This window comes from Theropithecus gelada, chromosome X (assembly GCF_003255815.1).
Source record: "Theropithecus gelada isolate Dixy chromosome X, Tgel_1.0, whole genome shotgun sequence".
NCBI classification, from domain to species: Eukaryota; Metazoa; Chordata; class Mammalia; order Primates; family Cercopithecidae; genus Theropithecus; species Theropithecus gelada.
In genome coordinates, this window is record NC_037689.1 from 113,464,993 (window position 1) to 113,480,525 (window position 15,533).

General features: G+C 45.8%; 1 pseudogene across 1 annotated transcript; it reads left to right on the forward strand.

Annotated features, from left to right (window-relative positions):
• Positions 1–11,732: 11,732 nt before the first annotated feature.
• Positions 11,733–13,032, forward strand: LOC112615490 (annotated as a pseudogene). The gene has a single exon (XR_003117384.1). The product of XR_003117384.1 is annotated as an elongation factor 1-gamma-like (transcript).
• Positions 13,033–15,533: the final 2,501 nt, after the last annotated feature.

Consider the following 15,533-nt stretch of genomic DNA (forward strand, 5'->3'; position numbering starts at 1 on the left):
AATCCTCCAGCCTTGGCCTCCCAAAGCCTGGGATTACAGGACTGAGCCACCATGCCTAGCTGTTTTTGTTTTTTTAAACAAATTACAGCGTTAGCCTCACTCTGTATTCTTGCTTCATCCTAGATAAACTTATTAGGATTCCCAATAATAGAATTACCCTCACTCCCTCATAGCATCCAATTCAGAGCATAGCACTAATTCCTTATATCCTCTCTAAAACCACCTAATACAAACTCAAATCCTAAAATAAATCCTTCTTACATCCTTTTCTGAAGATGCTCCATGGTTCCTTCAGTGAACAACAAATCCCGCTTGTTTCACTGCAGGAATGTTCCTGGTATTCTTTGACTCTGGAAACAACTGACTTCATCTCCAGATTGTTCGCGTGGAGAGCAATGAGAAAATACACTGGAATTTCACCCCAACTTACATGCCCAGAACTAGTCTCCTCCTCTCTATTTTGTCTCTTCTGATTTTGTCTTCTCAAAAGAGGAAAAGAACTTTGCAGTATACCCACTTCACTACTGGAAGGAGTTCAAAGTGCTTAGCATGAAATTAATTATTGTAAAGGTTTAACTGTGAGTAATTGCCCTAAATGAAGTTTGGATTACTACTTCTGTTTGAAATGACCTGTGTTCAGGAAGCTTGCTGAGGATTCCTAGAGACTTCCTTTGAAAAACGTTTTCCTGTAAAAGTGGAGTCTCTGTATTTGCCCTGTATTTCCATAAAAAGTCTCAGATTTCTTTCCTGATTAGAGTGGTTTTCCTTAGAAGAAAGAAGGTAAAATAAGGACAGACATCACTATGGAAACAAATCATAATTGTATTTGCTAACATCATTATCAAAATAAGGATAAATTTGAAAAGATTCATACATGAAGAGGACCTTTCATCAAACTTGATAAATTCCTTTTGCTTTGGCTGGCTGGCTGTTGTTTTTGGTTTGGCTGGCTGGTGTTACTACTCGGGGGTTTTCTGAGTTAGCTTCATGTTATACTCATGGTGAAGAGGTCCTGCCATCTAGTGGCCAAATTGCATAGTGCTACTAGCTTATTTAAAATTGAACCCAGTGTTCAAGGAGCCCAGCAGGTACAGCGCACTCTTTGGGCTTCCATGAAATACGAACAAAGTCTCAGCTATTTCCAGATGCAAGGAATGCTTTAAACTTTTGGGAAGCAGTCTGTCTTTTGTGGGAAAACAAAGTCTTCATTTGGGAAGGACTGATTTGACCTTGAAGCTGAGGTCCCTTTGACCCTATCTATATATGTTTGTGAGTCTCTGTTCTGAAACCAGGAGGGGATATATTTAGGCAGCGGGATTCTGGGAGCACAACAGATGAGAATGTGGATTTTAGGAACAGTCCTTGCCAGCCTGGGTTTCCAATACACCCTGCAAAGGTGCAACTGAATTTGAAGGGGTTAGGGTTTGTGTTCCAGAGGGCCAGAGATAATTGTGGAATTCCAGGGGATGCAGGACCCAGAGAGGTGAGCTTGATGACTAAGCTTAGGGCTAGGAAGATCAAAATGTGTCAGCAGACCAGGAGCTGGGACCATGAGGGAAACTAATCCTCAGGGCCCTGAACAGGAGCTAAATTGGAGAGAACAGGAGCAAATTATAAACCAGGTCAGGATGGTCCTGGCCTCTAGCTGAGAAAAGAATTGGAGTATACTGAGCTTGCCTTTATTGACCTTGAAACTGGACAGGTGGCCGGGCATGGTGGCTTACACCTGTAATCTTAGCACTTTGGGAGGCTGAGGTGGTTGGATCACTTGAGGTCAGGAGTTCGAGACCAGCCTGGTCAACATGGTGAAACCCTCTCTCTACTAAAAATACAAAAATTAGCCAGGCGTGGTGGTGGCACCTGTAATCCCAGCTACTCAGGAGGCTGAGGCATGAGAATTGCTTGAACCTGGGAGGCAGAGGTTGCAGTGAGCCAAGATCACGCCACTGCACTCCAGACTGGGCGACAGAGCAAAACTCCATCTCAAAAAAGAAAAAAAAAAGAAATAAAAGAAAAAAAGAAAAGAAGAGAAAAGAAAAGGAAAAAGAGAAACTGGACAGGTACAGAAAAAGGGGAGTTGGAGGTTGAGCTAGGGCAGGGAATCTAGAAGCATTAAATACTGAGGTTTGCAGGGAGTTGGCTTCTATGTCCTGTGGTTTCAGTGTCCCTTCCAAAACTCATGTTGAATTTTTTTTTTTTTTTTTTTTTTTTTTTTTTTTTTTTTTTTTTTTTTTTGAGGCAGAGTCTTGTTCTTGTTGCTCTGGCTGGAGTGCAATGGCACGATCTTGGCTCACTACAACCTCCACCTCCCAAGTTCAAGCGATTCTCCTGCCTCAACCTCCCGAATAGCTGGGATTACAGGTGCCCAGCACCACACCCAGCTAATTTTTTGTATTTTTAGTAGAGATGGGGGTTTCACACAGTCGACCAGGCTGGTCTCGAACTCCTGACCTCAGGTGATTCACCTGCCTCCCAAAGTGCTGGGATTATAGGCGTGAGTTACTGTGCCCGGCCAAATTTTTTTTTTTTTTTTTTTTTTGAGACAGAGTCTCGCTCTGTCACCCCGGCTGAGTGCAGTGGCCTGATCTTGGCTCACTGCAACCTCCACCTCTTGGGTTCAAATGACTTTCCTGCCTCAGCCTCCCTAGTAGCTGAGATTACAGGCATGCACCAGCACGCCCAGCTAAGTTTTGTATTTTCAGTACAGATGGGTTTTTGCCATGTTGCCCAGGCTGGACTCAAACTCCTGGCCTTTAGTGATCCACCCGCCTTGGCCTCCCAAAGTGCTGGGATTACAGGTGTGAGCCACTGCACCTGGCCCATGTTGAAATTTAATTGCCATTGTGATGGTATTAATAGGTGAGACCTGCTGGGCATGGTGTCTCACGCCTGTAATCCCAGCACTTTGGGAGGCCAAGGCAGGTGGATCATTTGAGGTCAGGAGTTCAAGACCAGTCTGGCCAACATGGTGAAACCCTGTCTCTACTAAAATACAAAAATTAGCCAGGTGTAGTGGTGTACGCCTGTAATCCCAGCTACTTGGGAGGCTGAGGCAGGAGAATCGCTTGAGCCCGGGAGGCAGAGGTTTCAGTGAGCCAAAATCGCGCCACTGCACTCCAACCTGGGTGACAGAGCGAGACACCATCTCAAAAAAAAAAAAAAAAAAAAAGAGGTGAGACCTTTAAGAGGTGATTAGGCTCTGCTTTCAAGAATGGATGCTGTGCTAAACCCCTATAAACCTCAGTGGGGAAGCCACCAGGTTCAAGAGGCCAAAGAACCCAGAGCCAGCAAGTGAGACCTAGGATTTTATTAGGGGCTTACATAAAGGGAAGAGAGTCCAATGGCAGTGAGCTGGACAGGATAATTACAACTGCTTGCAAAGACCATGCAGTTTGTAAACCAAAAGTATCTGAGACAGGTCTCAATCAATTCAGAAGTTTATTTTGCCAAGGTTAAGGACAACGTCCTGGGAGAAAGAACATGGAATCACAGAAACAGTCTGTGGTCTGTGCCTTTCTACAAAGAGAATTTTAATGGCTTCATTATTTAAAGGGGGAAAAGCAGGCCTGGCATGGTGGTCACACCTGTAATCCCAGCACTTTGGGAGGCTGAGGCGGGTGGATCATTTGAGGTCAGGAGTTCAAGACCAGCCTGGCCAACACGGTGAAACCCCATCTCTACTAAAAATACAAAACTTAGCCGGCCGTGGTGGAACACACCTGTAGTCCCAGCTACTCAGGAGGCTAAGGCAGGATAATTGCTTTAACCCGGGACTGCACTCCAGCCTGGGTGACAGAGCGAGACTTTATCTTAAAAACAGGCGGGGGAGACAGGTGGGGGAAGCAGGATGGAGGGGAAAGGGGGACGGTATAGTCACATTAGTGAATCCACATGTTGCAAGAGAAAAGGAGCTGGTAAGGGAATAGTCAATCACGTATTCATCTCAGAGTCAGTAAATCGGCACTTTACATAAGAAAAGGTGAACACTGATTAGCTACCTGTGGAGACATTTAACCTTTTATCTTTAGCTATCTGCTTAGAACCCAGGAGGCGAAGCTTGCAGTAAGCGCCACTGCACTCCAGCCTGGGTGACAGAGCGAGACTCCGTCTCAAAAACAAACAAACAAACAAACAAAAACACAGCTGCTTGCAGTACTCAGATTTCAGCTTAATTTTTTCCTTTTAGCAGAGTGAATTGGGGTTGCATATTTTTCTCTTTGTTTCAGAAGTTTCTATGGCATTTTCACTTAACACTCTCCCTCTTAACATCCTCCACCTGGTAGCCTTCATCTAGCCCAAAACTCAGGGCCTCAAACCCCTATATGGCTCGTGTTCCATGGGACAGGATGGCGGCTCAAATGTTCCTCATAGACAAGGAACGAATCTCCGGGTTGGTCACACCTGTTTTAGCAGGAGCACATGGAGTACGACAACACCCTCAGGTGAAATTTTAAAATTCATTTATGTAACATGGAGCGAGCAAAGGATTTGCAGCATGAGAGCCTCGCTTGTGTCAAACTATCCTGCGCCACCCTGCTTGTTCCCCTTGGCAAAGCCATGTGGCCTCTATGGACTTTTGTTTCCTGGCACAAGTAGTTACTGAATCTGCCCACCCAGGAAATAGGACAAAAAAAAGGTGATGACTTGGTTCTTTACGTGGGGAAATGGCCATTCCTCCCTAAAGTGAAGGAGAAAAAACAAGGAGGAATCCAGACAGAGGTAGTTAAAATTCATAGCCCAGGTCTTTGTCATATGATCACGTTGTGCCGAGCCCCTGTACACTTCAATGGGGATGAATATCAGGTTCAAGAGGCTGAAGAAGAGACCCAGAGTCAGTGAATGAGACATGGGGTTTTACTGGGGACTTACAGTTGGGGGACGGGGCCCAACGGCAGTGGGCTGGACAAGAGAACCACAACCTCTTGCAAAATAAAGTCACGCAATTTATAGAGGGTTTTTTGTTTGTTTGTTTGTTTGTGAGACAGTCTCAATCTGTCACCAGGCTGGAGTGCAGTGGCGCCGTCTCGGCTCACTGCAACCTCCACCTCCTGGGTTCAAGCAATTCTTCTGCCTCAGCCTCCAGCTGGGACTACAGGCGTGTGCTACCATGCCCAGCTAACTTTTTTTATTTTTAGTAGAGATGGGGTTTCACCATGTTGGCCAGGATGGTCTCGATCTCTTGACCCCATGATCTGCCCGCCTCGGCCTCCCAAAGTGCTGGGATTACAGGTGTGAGCCACCGCGCCCAGCAGCTCTCACCTATTAATACCAATATACTAATTATATAGTATTTTCACTTCACACCCTCCCCCTAACAACCTCCACCTGGCAGCCTTCATTTAACCCAAAACACAGGACCTTGAACCCCTGTATAGCCCACAATCCATGGGACAGGATGGCTGCGGGTTCACAGGTTCTTCATAAATAAGAAATGAATCTCTGTGTTGGCCACCCCCAGATTTCTTAGCTCAGAACTTCAAACACACATTCAGGATTCAGGTGTGTCTGCCATACAGGATCATTCTCAGGACATGCTTAAGTTATTACTATCAGGTGAATTTACCATACAGCTCCCATTACAAAGTGAGAAAGTTGTGGCAGGGCATTAACCCATCCTGCCAATCCACACCCCACCAATTGAAAGCAGCTGGGAATTGGGAACTATCCTGTGGAGACCTGTGATGCAGGAGGACAGCTGCCTAGCCAGGACAAAGAACTTAAGGGGCCTCATTGTCCTCTTCCTCCTTCCCTGGTAATACCCACCTACCTCTGCCCAAACACCTAGGGGCTCTGTTAGAATAAAGGGCTGTGAGTCGGGGCCTGAGCTTAAGGTTGGAAGTAGCTTTTCAGCAGGTGGTCTTGGGGTGCCCGAGCATGGGAGAAAGTCGGCTGTGGGAGAGTGAAATGGAGACAGGACATTCTGAGGAGTTGGGGGTGATCAAAGACCAGCTGTGTGCCCTGAGGTTAATGCAGAGATTTCTTCTAAACATGTTCTTAATAAATACATGAATGATTTTATAAACAGAAAAATTAGTACACAAATACACAGCGATCTTTAAGGGTGGTTACACTGGGCAGTGGATGTGGGCAGGAGTGACTTCAATTTTTCCTTGAAACATTTTTGTATTTGTGAAGACATTTTTCCTGAAAAAATAAAAGGATTACATCTGTCAATAGAAATCAAAAAGGTAGGTCCACAGAAATCTTTTCATTGTTATTGTTTACTAACTAAATGACCAGCAGGTTACCCATGGACCTATAGAGCTCACTAGACTATTGTTTTAAAACTATTTTTATTTGTATCTCTCTCTGTCCTTAGGGAACAAGGTGCTGGGAGGATACACGGCCCCATTTAATACTCCTCATCTCTCATCACTGGCTATTTTCATTTTCGTCTTTACCCTGTACATGTCTCCTTAGGTGAATATTATTTTGCAAGAGGAGTGTGTTTGTTTCCTCAAAACAAAGAACATACAAATCAGGGCACTAGTCAGGTAGAGGAAACCTGCCAGCTGCTGTCACTCCTTTGGCCCTGACACATTGCTGCCCACCTAGGCAGCATGGGCGCCACCAAGCAGCAGCCCTTAAGGTGCTGGCCCTCTAGCAGTTCCATGACAAAGAGTGAGAGGTGACAGGACGCAGGCAGTGTCTGGTCTTGGGAACCTGACTCTCACCTGGGGAGGGAGCAATTACGGCATATGAATGATACAACAGGCAACGTTATCATTTGAACATGTATTTATTTAAATTCTTTTTTACCTCTCAATAGGGTTGTGAATGAATTTTCTGTTTTGTTGTTAGGTCTCGATTTTTTTTTTCTTCTTTTTTTTTAGAGATAGAGTTTTGCTCTTGTTGCCCAGGCTGGAGTGCAATGGCACGATCTCAGCTCATTGCAACCTCTGCTCCCAGGTTCAAGAAATTGTCCTGCCTCAGCCTCCCGAGTAGCTGGGATTACAGGTATGCACCACCACGCCCGGCTATTTTTCGTATTTTTAGTAGACATGAGGTTTCACCATGTAGGCCAGGTCGGTCTCGAATTCCTGACCTCAGGTGATCCGCCCGCCTCAGCCTCCCAAAGTGCTGGGATTACAGGCGTGAGCCACTGTGCCCAGCCTGTTGTTAGTCTCAATCATCCTTTGTGCACTTGCCAGCAGTTAGGTCACTTAAAGAGACAAATAGGTTCTCCCTGGGCAAGTGGCAAAGGATGAGAAGCTTCTTCTCTAGCTTTCTGAAGCCCATGCCTCCTCCCTGCCTCTTCAGGCAACAGAGATAGCCCATCAGGGACACGACACATACAATAGATTGTCATCCCAAAACCCTACTACAAATACTTTTGGGCTTACTCCTAGCCTGGAGGCCAGGAGAAAGAGAAGAGGGAGCATGAGAGGTGGTGGCAGCCCAGAATAATGGGACACTATCAACAAACCTCCTAGTCCTGTGGCAGAATGGGCAAACCATGAAGAGTAGGGGTTACTATAGCCTTCCAGTGTCCTTTTTTTTCCTTTTTTTTTTTTTTTTTTTTTTTGAGACGGAGTCTCGCTCTGTCGCCCAGGCTGGAGTGCAGTGGCCGGATCTCAGCTCACTGCAAGCTCCGCTTCCCGGGTTTATGCCATTCTCCTGCCTCAGCCTCCCGAGTAGCTGGGACTACAGGCGCCCACCACCTTGCCTGGCTAGTTTTTTGTATTTTTTAGTGGAGACGGGGTTTCACCATGTTAGCCCATGTTAGGATGGTCTCGATCTCCTGACTTCGTGATCCGCCCGTCTCGGCCTCCCAAAGTGCTGGGATTACAGGCTTGAGCCACCGCGCCCGGCTTCCAGTGTCCTTTTCTAAGAATAGAACAGGATGTCATTTTGTGAAAAGTGGCTCTCTGTCCCTAGTCAAGAATAGTGGCACAGGGGATTTTCCAGGGGGAAGATTGGCTGTGATTTCTAAGAGTTCTGCTGCTTGGCCTGAAGGGACTAACTTTATTTGTTTATTTATTTATTTAGAGACAGGGTCTCCCTCTGTCATCTAGGCTGGAGTGCAGTGGCATGATCACGGCTCACAGCCTACTGCTCAAGCCATCTTCCTGCTTTTGTCCCCAAAGTGCTAGGGTTACAGGCATGAGCCGCCACAACTAACCTTATTTAGAATAGAGAATGGTGAAATCCGTGACCAGTGGAGGCCTTGGAGAATACTTAGAGAAAGCCAAGGAAAGAGATAGCCAAAAAGAGCCCTCTGGATCACAGTCCAGAGGTTTGGGGAACTCTTTGTGCAATAGGGATGGCTGTAGCCAATCAAGAGTGAACCTTAGCTGGGAGCAGTGGCTCACGCCTGTAATCCCAGCACTTTGGGAGGCTGAGGCAGGCGGATCACGAGGTCAGGAGTTGGAGACCAGCCTGGCCAACATGATGAAACCCTGTCTCTACTAAAAATACAAAAATTAGCTGGGCATGGTGGCACGTGCCTGTAATCCCAGCTACTTAGGAGGCTGAGGCAGGAGAACTGCTTGAACTGGGACCCGGAAGGCAGAGGTTGCGGTGAGCCGAGATCACGTCACTGCACTCCAGCCTGGGCAACAAGAGTGAAACTGTCTCAAGAAAAAAAAAAAAAAGAGTGAACCTTAGAGCAAGACATAGGCGAGACATAAATGCATTTTCCAAGCCACACACAGACTCATCAACACAGAACAGAAGCTTCATTGGCATGAGGGGTTTAAACACAAAACTCTGACCAAACACTGAACAATAAGCTGCTCTGACTAGGGGTGACTCCTACAAAATCAAACGTAAAAACAATATCACAAATACCAAAAGCACAATCAATAAAAGATAAAATATATATACTGAATAACATCAAAATTTAAAACTCCTATGCTTCAAAGGACACTATCAAGAAAGTGAAAAACAAAATTCACACAATGGGAAGACATTTTTGTAAATCCTGTATCTAATAAGAGACTTGTACCGAGAACATAGGATGAACAATTGCAACTCAATAAACAAATAACTAGATTTAAAAATGGGTAAGACCTTTGAATGGACATTCTCCAAAGAAGATATACAAATGGCCAATAAGCACTTGGAAATATACTCACCATTATTAGCCATCAGGGAAATGTAAATCAAAATCAAAAAGAGATACCACTTCAAATCCACTGGGATGATTATAATTAAAATCAGGCTGGGAGCACTGGCTCACGCCTGTAATCCTAGCATTTTGAGAGGCTGAGGCAGGTGGATCACTTGAGTTCAGGAGTTCAAGACCAGCCTGGCCAACATGGTGAAACCCCGTCTCTACTAAAAATACAAAAATTAGCCTGGCGTGGTGGTGGGCACCTGTAGTCCCAGCTACTTGGGAGGCTGAGGCAGGAGAATCGCTTGAATCCAGGAGGCAGAGGTTGCAGTGAGCCGAGATCACGTCACTGCACTCCAGCCTGAGCGACACGAGTGGGACTCCATCTCAAAAAAAAAAAAAAAAAAATACAAATTTTTGGTGAGCATTAGAGAAATGGGAACTCTCATACACTGCTGGTAAGAACGTGAATTTTTTTTCTCTCTCTCCTCTTCCCCCTTCTCCTGAATGTAAAGTGTTACAACCACCTTGCACATAAATCTGGCAGATCTTGACACAGTTAAACCTAAAAATTCCATGACCCACCAATTTCATTCCTAGGTAGGTACCTAAGGAGAAATGAAATCATACGTCCGTACAAAAAAATATACATAATCATAACAGCTTCATAGGTAAGCACTGAGTGCATCCCTAGTGTCTAGCAAAAGGTGAAGGGATAAAGAAATTGTGGTACTTATTGTATTATTCCATCTACAAAAAAATGTCCAAGCCGGGCTTGGTGGCTCATGCCTATAATCTCAGCAGTTTGGGAAGCTGAGGCGGGAGGATCACTTGAGCCCAGGTGTTCGAGTCCAGCCTTGGCAACATAGGGAGACTCTGTCTGTACAAAAAATAAAGAAAATTAGCCAGGGCATGCATCTGTATTCTCAGGTACTCGGGAAGTGTAGGTGAGGATCGCTAGAGCCCCAGCGGTGGTGGAGGTTGCAGTGAGCTGAGATGATGTCACTACACTCCAGCCTAGGTGACAGAGTGAGACCCTGTCTGCAAAAAAAAAGATCCTGGCTGGGCGTGATGGCTTATGCCTGTAATCCCAGCACTTTGGGAGGCCAAGGTGGGCGGATCACTTTGAGCCCTGGAGTTTGAGACCAGACTGGGCAACATGGTGAAACCTCGTCTCTACTAAAAATGCAAAAATTAGCCAGACATGGTGGCCAGCTACATGGGAGGCTGAGGCTGGAGAATCCCTTGAACCCAGCAGGCAGAGCTTGCAGTGAGCTGAGATCGTGCAATGGCACTCCAGCTTGGGTGACAGAGCAAGACTCCCTCTCAAAAAAAAAAAAAAAATCCAGAATAGGCAAATCTGTAGAGACACAAGGAAATTAATGGTTGTCTAGGGCTGTTGAGGGTGGCAGTAGGGGGCAATAGCAAAAGGGTATTATATTGTGAAATATAAATATTTAGTCTTCGCCAGGCATGGTGGCTCATGCCTATAATCCCAGCACTTTGGGAGGCCGAGGTAGGCAGATCATGAAGTCAGGAGATCAAGACCATCCTGGCTAACACAGTGAAACCCCGTCTCTGCTAAAAATATGCAAAATTAGCCGGGCATGGTGGCGGGCACCTGTAGTCCCAGCTACTCAGGAGGCCGAGCCAGGAGAATCACTTGAACCCGGGAGGCAGAGGTTGCAGTGAGCCGAGATCACGCTGCTGCACTCCAGCCTGGGCAACAGAGCAAGACTGCATCTCAAAATAAATAAATAAATAAATAATAATAAAAAATTAGTCTTCAAGTCCTGGTTTCCTAAAAGGCACCTAAAACTCTTCAAATCTCCAGAGTGATAAGAATGTCTTTTGTATGCTAATGAGATGACTGGTGGCAGCCTGTAGGTAGCTGCAGAATGGGAGCTGGTCACTGGAAAGACCAAGCATGATTAGAGGGTTGGGACTTTGAGCCCCACTTCCCAAACTCCAGGGAGTTAACAGGGGTTAAAGGTTGACTTGATAACCAATGGCTGGTGATTTCGTCAATCATGCCTATGAAATGAAGCTTCTATAAAAGCCTAAAAGGACGAAGTTTGGGAGCATTTCCAGATAGCCTAACACATCTAGGTTCCTGGAGGGTGCCAGGATAAGGCACGGAAGCTCCACACCCCTTTTCACATACCTCACCTGTGCATCTTTTCCATCTGGCTGTTCATCAGTATCCTTTGTAAAATGCTTTCTAATAAATGAGTAAATGTAAGTAAAGTGTTTTCCTGAGTTTTGTGAGCCATTCTATCAGGCCAGTATAACCCTCTTATCAAAACCAGGTAAAATATCACAAATAAGGGAACTACAGGTCTAACATGGTGACTCACACCTGTAATTCCAGCACTTTGGAAGGCTGAGGTGAGCAGATTGCTTGAGCTCAGGAGTTCAAGACCAGCCTGGGCAACATGGTGAAACCCCGTCTCTACTAAAAATACAAAAAAAAAAAAAAAAAAAAAAAGCTGGGCGTTGTGGTGCACGCCTGTAATCCCAGGTACTCGGGGGGGCTGAGACAGGAGAATTGCTTGAACCTGAAAGGCAGAGGTTACAGTGAGCCGAGATCACACCACTGCACTCCAGCTTGGGTGAGAGAGTGAGACTCTATCTTAAAAAACAAACAAACAAAAAAGCCTTTCTTTGTGGAATCACCATGGCGGCTGGGACCCTGTGCACATATCCTGAAAACTGAAGGACCTTCAAGGCCCTCATCGCTGCTCAGTATAGTGGGGCTCAGGTCCGTGTGCTCTCCACACCACACCATTTCCACTTTGGCCAAACCAACCTCACCCCTGAATTTCTCCGCAAATTTCCTGCCGGCAAGATTCCAGCATTTGAGGATGACGATAAATTCTGTGTGTTTGAGAGCAATACCATTGCCTACTATGTGAGCAATGAGGAGCTGCAGGGAAGTACTCCAGAGGCAGCAGCTCAGGTGGCGCAGTGAGTGAGCTTTGCTGATAGCGATATAGTGTCCCCAACCAGTACCTGGGTGTTCCCCACCTTGAGCATCATGCAGCACAACAAACAGGCCACTGAGAATGCAAAGGAGGAAGTGAGGCGAATTCTGGGGCTGTTGGATGCTCACTTGAAGACAAGGACTTTTCTGGAGGACATTGGCTGACATCACAGTTGTCTGCACCCTGTTGTGGCTCTATAAGCAGATCCTAGAACCTTCTTTCTGCCAGGCCTTTCCCAATACCAACCGCTGTTCCTCACCTGCATTAACCAGCCTCAGCTCTGCACTGTCTTGGGGAAAGCGAAACTATGTGAGAAGATGGCCCAGTTTGATGCTAAGAAGTTTGTAGAGAGCCACCCTAAAAAGGACACACCACGGAAAGAGAAGGGGTCACAGGAAGAGAAGCAGAAGCTCCAGGCTGAGCGGGAGGAGAAAAAGGTGGCTGCCCCTACTCCTGAGGAGGAGATGGATGAATGTGAGCAGGCGCTGGCCGCTGAGCCCAAGGCCAAGGACCTCTTTGCTCACCTGCCCAAGAGTACCTTGATGTTGGATGAATTGAAGCTCAAGTTCTCCAATGAGGATACATTCTCTGTGGCACTGTCATATTTCTGGGAGCACTTTGATAAGGACGGCTGGTCCCTGTGGTACTCAGAGTATCACTTCCCTGAAGAACTCACTCAGACCTTCATGAGCTGCAATCTCATCACTGGAATGTTCCAGTGACTGGACAAGCTGAGTAAGAATACCATTGCCAGTGTCATCCTCTTTGGAACCAACAATAAGCAGCTCCATTTCTGGAATCTGGGTCTTCCAAGGCCAGGAGCTTGCCTTTCCACTGAGTCCAGATTGGCAGGTGGACTACGAGTCATACACATGGCAGAAACTGGATCCTGGCAGCGAGGAGACCCAGACACTGGTTTGAGAGTACTTTTCCTGGGAGACAGCCTTCCAGCATGTGCACAAAGCCTTCAATCAGGGCAAGATCTTCAAATGAACATCTCTTGCAATCACCTAGCTGCCTGAACCTGCCCTTCAGGGAGATGGAGGTCATTAAAGAAAACTGAACATTGAAAAAAAAAAAAACTTTTTTGGGGTTGTTATTGTTTTTATTTATTTATTCATTTTTATTTTTATTTTATTTTATTTTTTTGAGACAGAGTCTCGCTCTGTCTCCCAGGCCAGAGTGCAATGGCATGATCTCGGCTCACTGCAACCTCTGCCTCCCGGGTTCAAGCAATTCTCCTGCCTCAGCCTCCTGAGTAGCTGGGACTACAGGCACCCACTGCCACACCCAGCTAATTTTTTGTATTTTTTACTAGAGATGGGGTTTCACCGTGTTAGCCAGGTGGTCTCGATCTCCTGACCTCGTGATCTGCCTGCCTCGGCCTCCCAAAGTGCTAGGATTACAGGCGTGAGCCACTGCACCTGGCCTATTTTATTTTATTTTATTTTATTTTATTTTGAGATGGAGTCTCACTCTTGTCACCCAGTTCAATGGCACAATCTTGGCTCACTGCAACCTCCGTCTCCCAGGTTCAAGCAGTTCTCCTGCCTCAGCCTCCCAAGTAGCTGGGATTACAGGCGCCCACCACCACGCCTGGCTAATTTTTATATTTTTAGTAGAGATGGGGTTTCACCATGTTGGACAGGCTGGTCTCGAACTCCTGACGTCAGGTAATCTGCCCGGCTTGGCCTCCCAAAGTGCTGGGATTACAGACGTGAGCCACTGCACCCGGTGAAAAAAACCTTTTTAACCTTTGCCAACGTGATACAGGAACAAACATATTTCAGTGCGGTTTTTAAAAGATAGCACCAGCCTGGGCAATACAGCCAGACTTCGTCTCTACAAAAAATAAACAAAAACTAGCCAGGTGTGGTGGCACGCACGTGTAGTCCGCCTACTTGAGAGTCTGACAGAAGGATCACTTGAGTCCAGGAGGTTGAGGCTGGAGTGAGCTATGATAACACCACTGCACTTCAGCCTGGGCAACAGAGCAAGACACTGTCCAAAAAAAAGAAAAAAAAAGGAAAAGAAAAAATAAAAAGAAAACTACAAACCAATATTTCCTATTAATGTGGATGCACAAACTATCAACAAAATACTAGAAAGTTGACTACAGTAGCATGTAAAAATAATTATACAATATAACCAAGTGTGATCTATCCCAGGAATACAATGTTCTTTTAACATCCAAAAATGAAATTATATAATACACTATATCAAGAAAAACCACAAAAATCACGATTATCCCAATAGTTGCAGAAAAAAAAAATTGAGAAAATCTAACACCCCTTCATATAAAAATATTCAATAAACCAGGAATAGAGATAACTTCCTCATCCTCATAAAGGGCATCTGGGAAAAACCCAAAGCTAAAGCTGGGCATAGTGGCTCATGCCTATAATCCCAGCACTTTGGGAGACCAAGGTGTGTGGGACACTTGAGCTCAGGAGTTTGAGGCCATCCTGGCCAACGTGGCGAAACCGTGTCTCTATTAAAAATATAAAAATTAGTCGGGCATGGTGGAGGGTGCCTGTAGTTCCAGCTACTCAGGAGGCTGAGGCAGGAGAATCACTTGAATGCAAGAGGCAGAGGCTGCAGTGAGTTGAGATCATACCACTGCACTCCAACCTGGACAACACAGTGAGACTCCGTCTCAAAAAAGAAAGTAGGCCAGGTGCAGTGGCTCACGCCTGTAATCCCAGTACTTTGGGAGGCCAAGGCGGGTGGATCACGAGGTCAGGAGATCGAGATCAACCTGGCCAACATGGAGAAACCCCATCTCTACTAAAAATACAAAATTAGCCAGGTGTGGTGGTGCATGCCTGTAATCCAAGCTACTTGGGAGGCTGAGGCAGGAGAATCGCTTGAACCCAGGAGGTGGAGGTTGCCATGAGCCGAGCTCATGCCATTGCACTCCAGCCTGAGCAACAAGAGCAAAACTCCATCTCAAAAGAAAAAAAGTTATGGGTACATAACTTTTATATACATTGTAGGTGTATATATTTATGGGTTACATGAGATGATTTGATATAGGAATGTAATGTGAAATAAGCACATCATGGATAACAGGGTATCCATTCCTTCAAGAATTTATCCTTTGAGTTATATACAATCCAATTATACTCTATAAGTTATTTAAAAATTTACAATTAGTTATTTTTATTTATTTATTTTTTTGAGACGGAGTCTCACTCTATCTCCAAAGCTGGAGTGCAGTGGCGTGATCTTGGCTCACCGCCACATCCACCTCCCAGTTTCAAGTGATTCTCCTGCCTCAGCCTCCCAAGTAGCTTGGATTACAGGCACATACCACCACACCCGGCTAATTTTTGTAATTTTAGTAGAGACGGGGTTTCACCATGTTGGCCAGGCTGGTCTCAAACTCTGGACCTCAGGTGATCTGCCTGCCTTGGCCTCCCAAAGTGCTGGGATTACAGGCGTGAGCCACTGTGCCTGGCTACAATTAAGTTATTATTGGCGATAGTCACTCT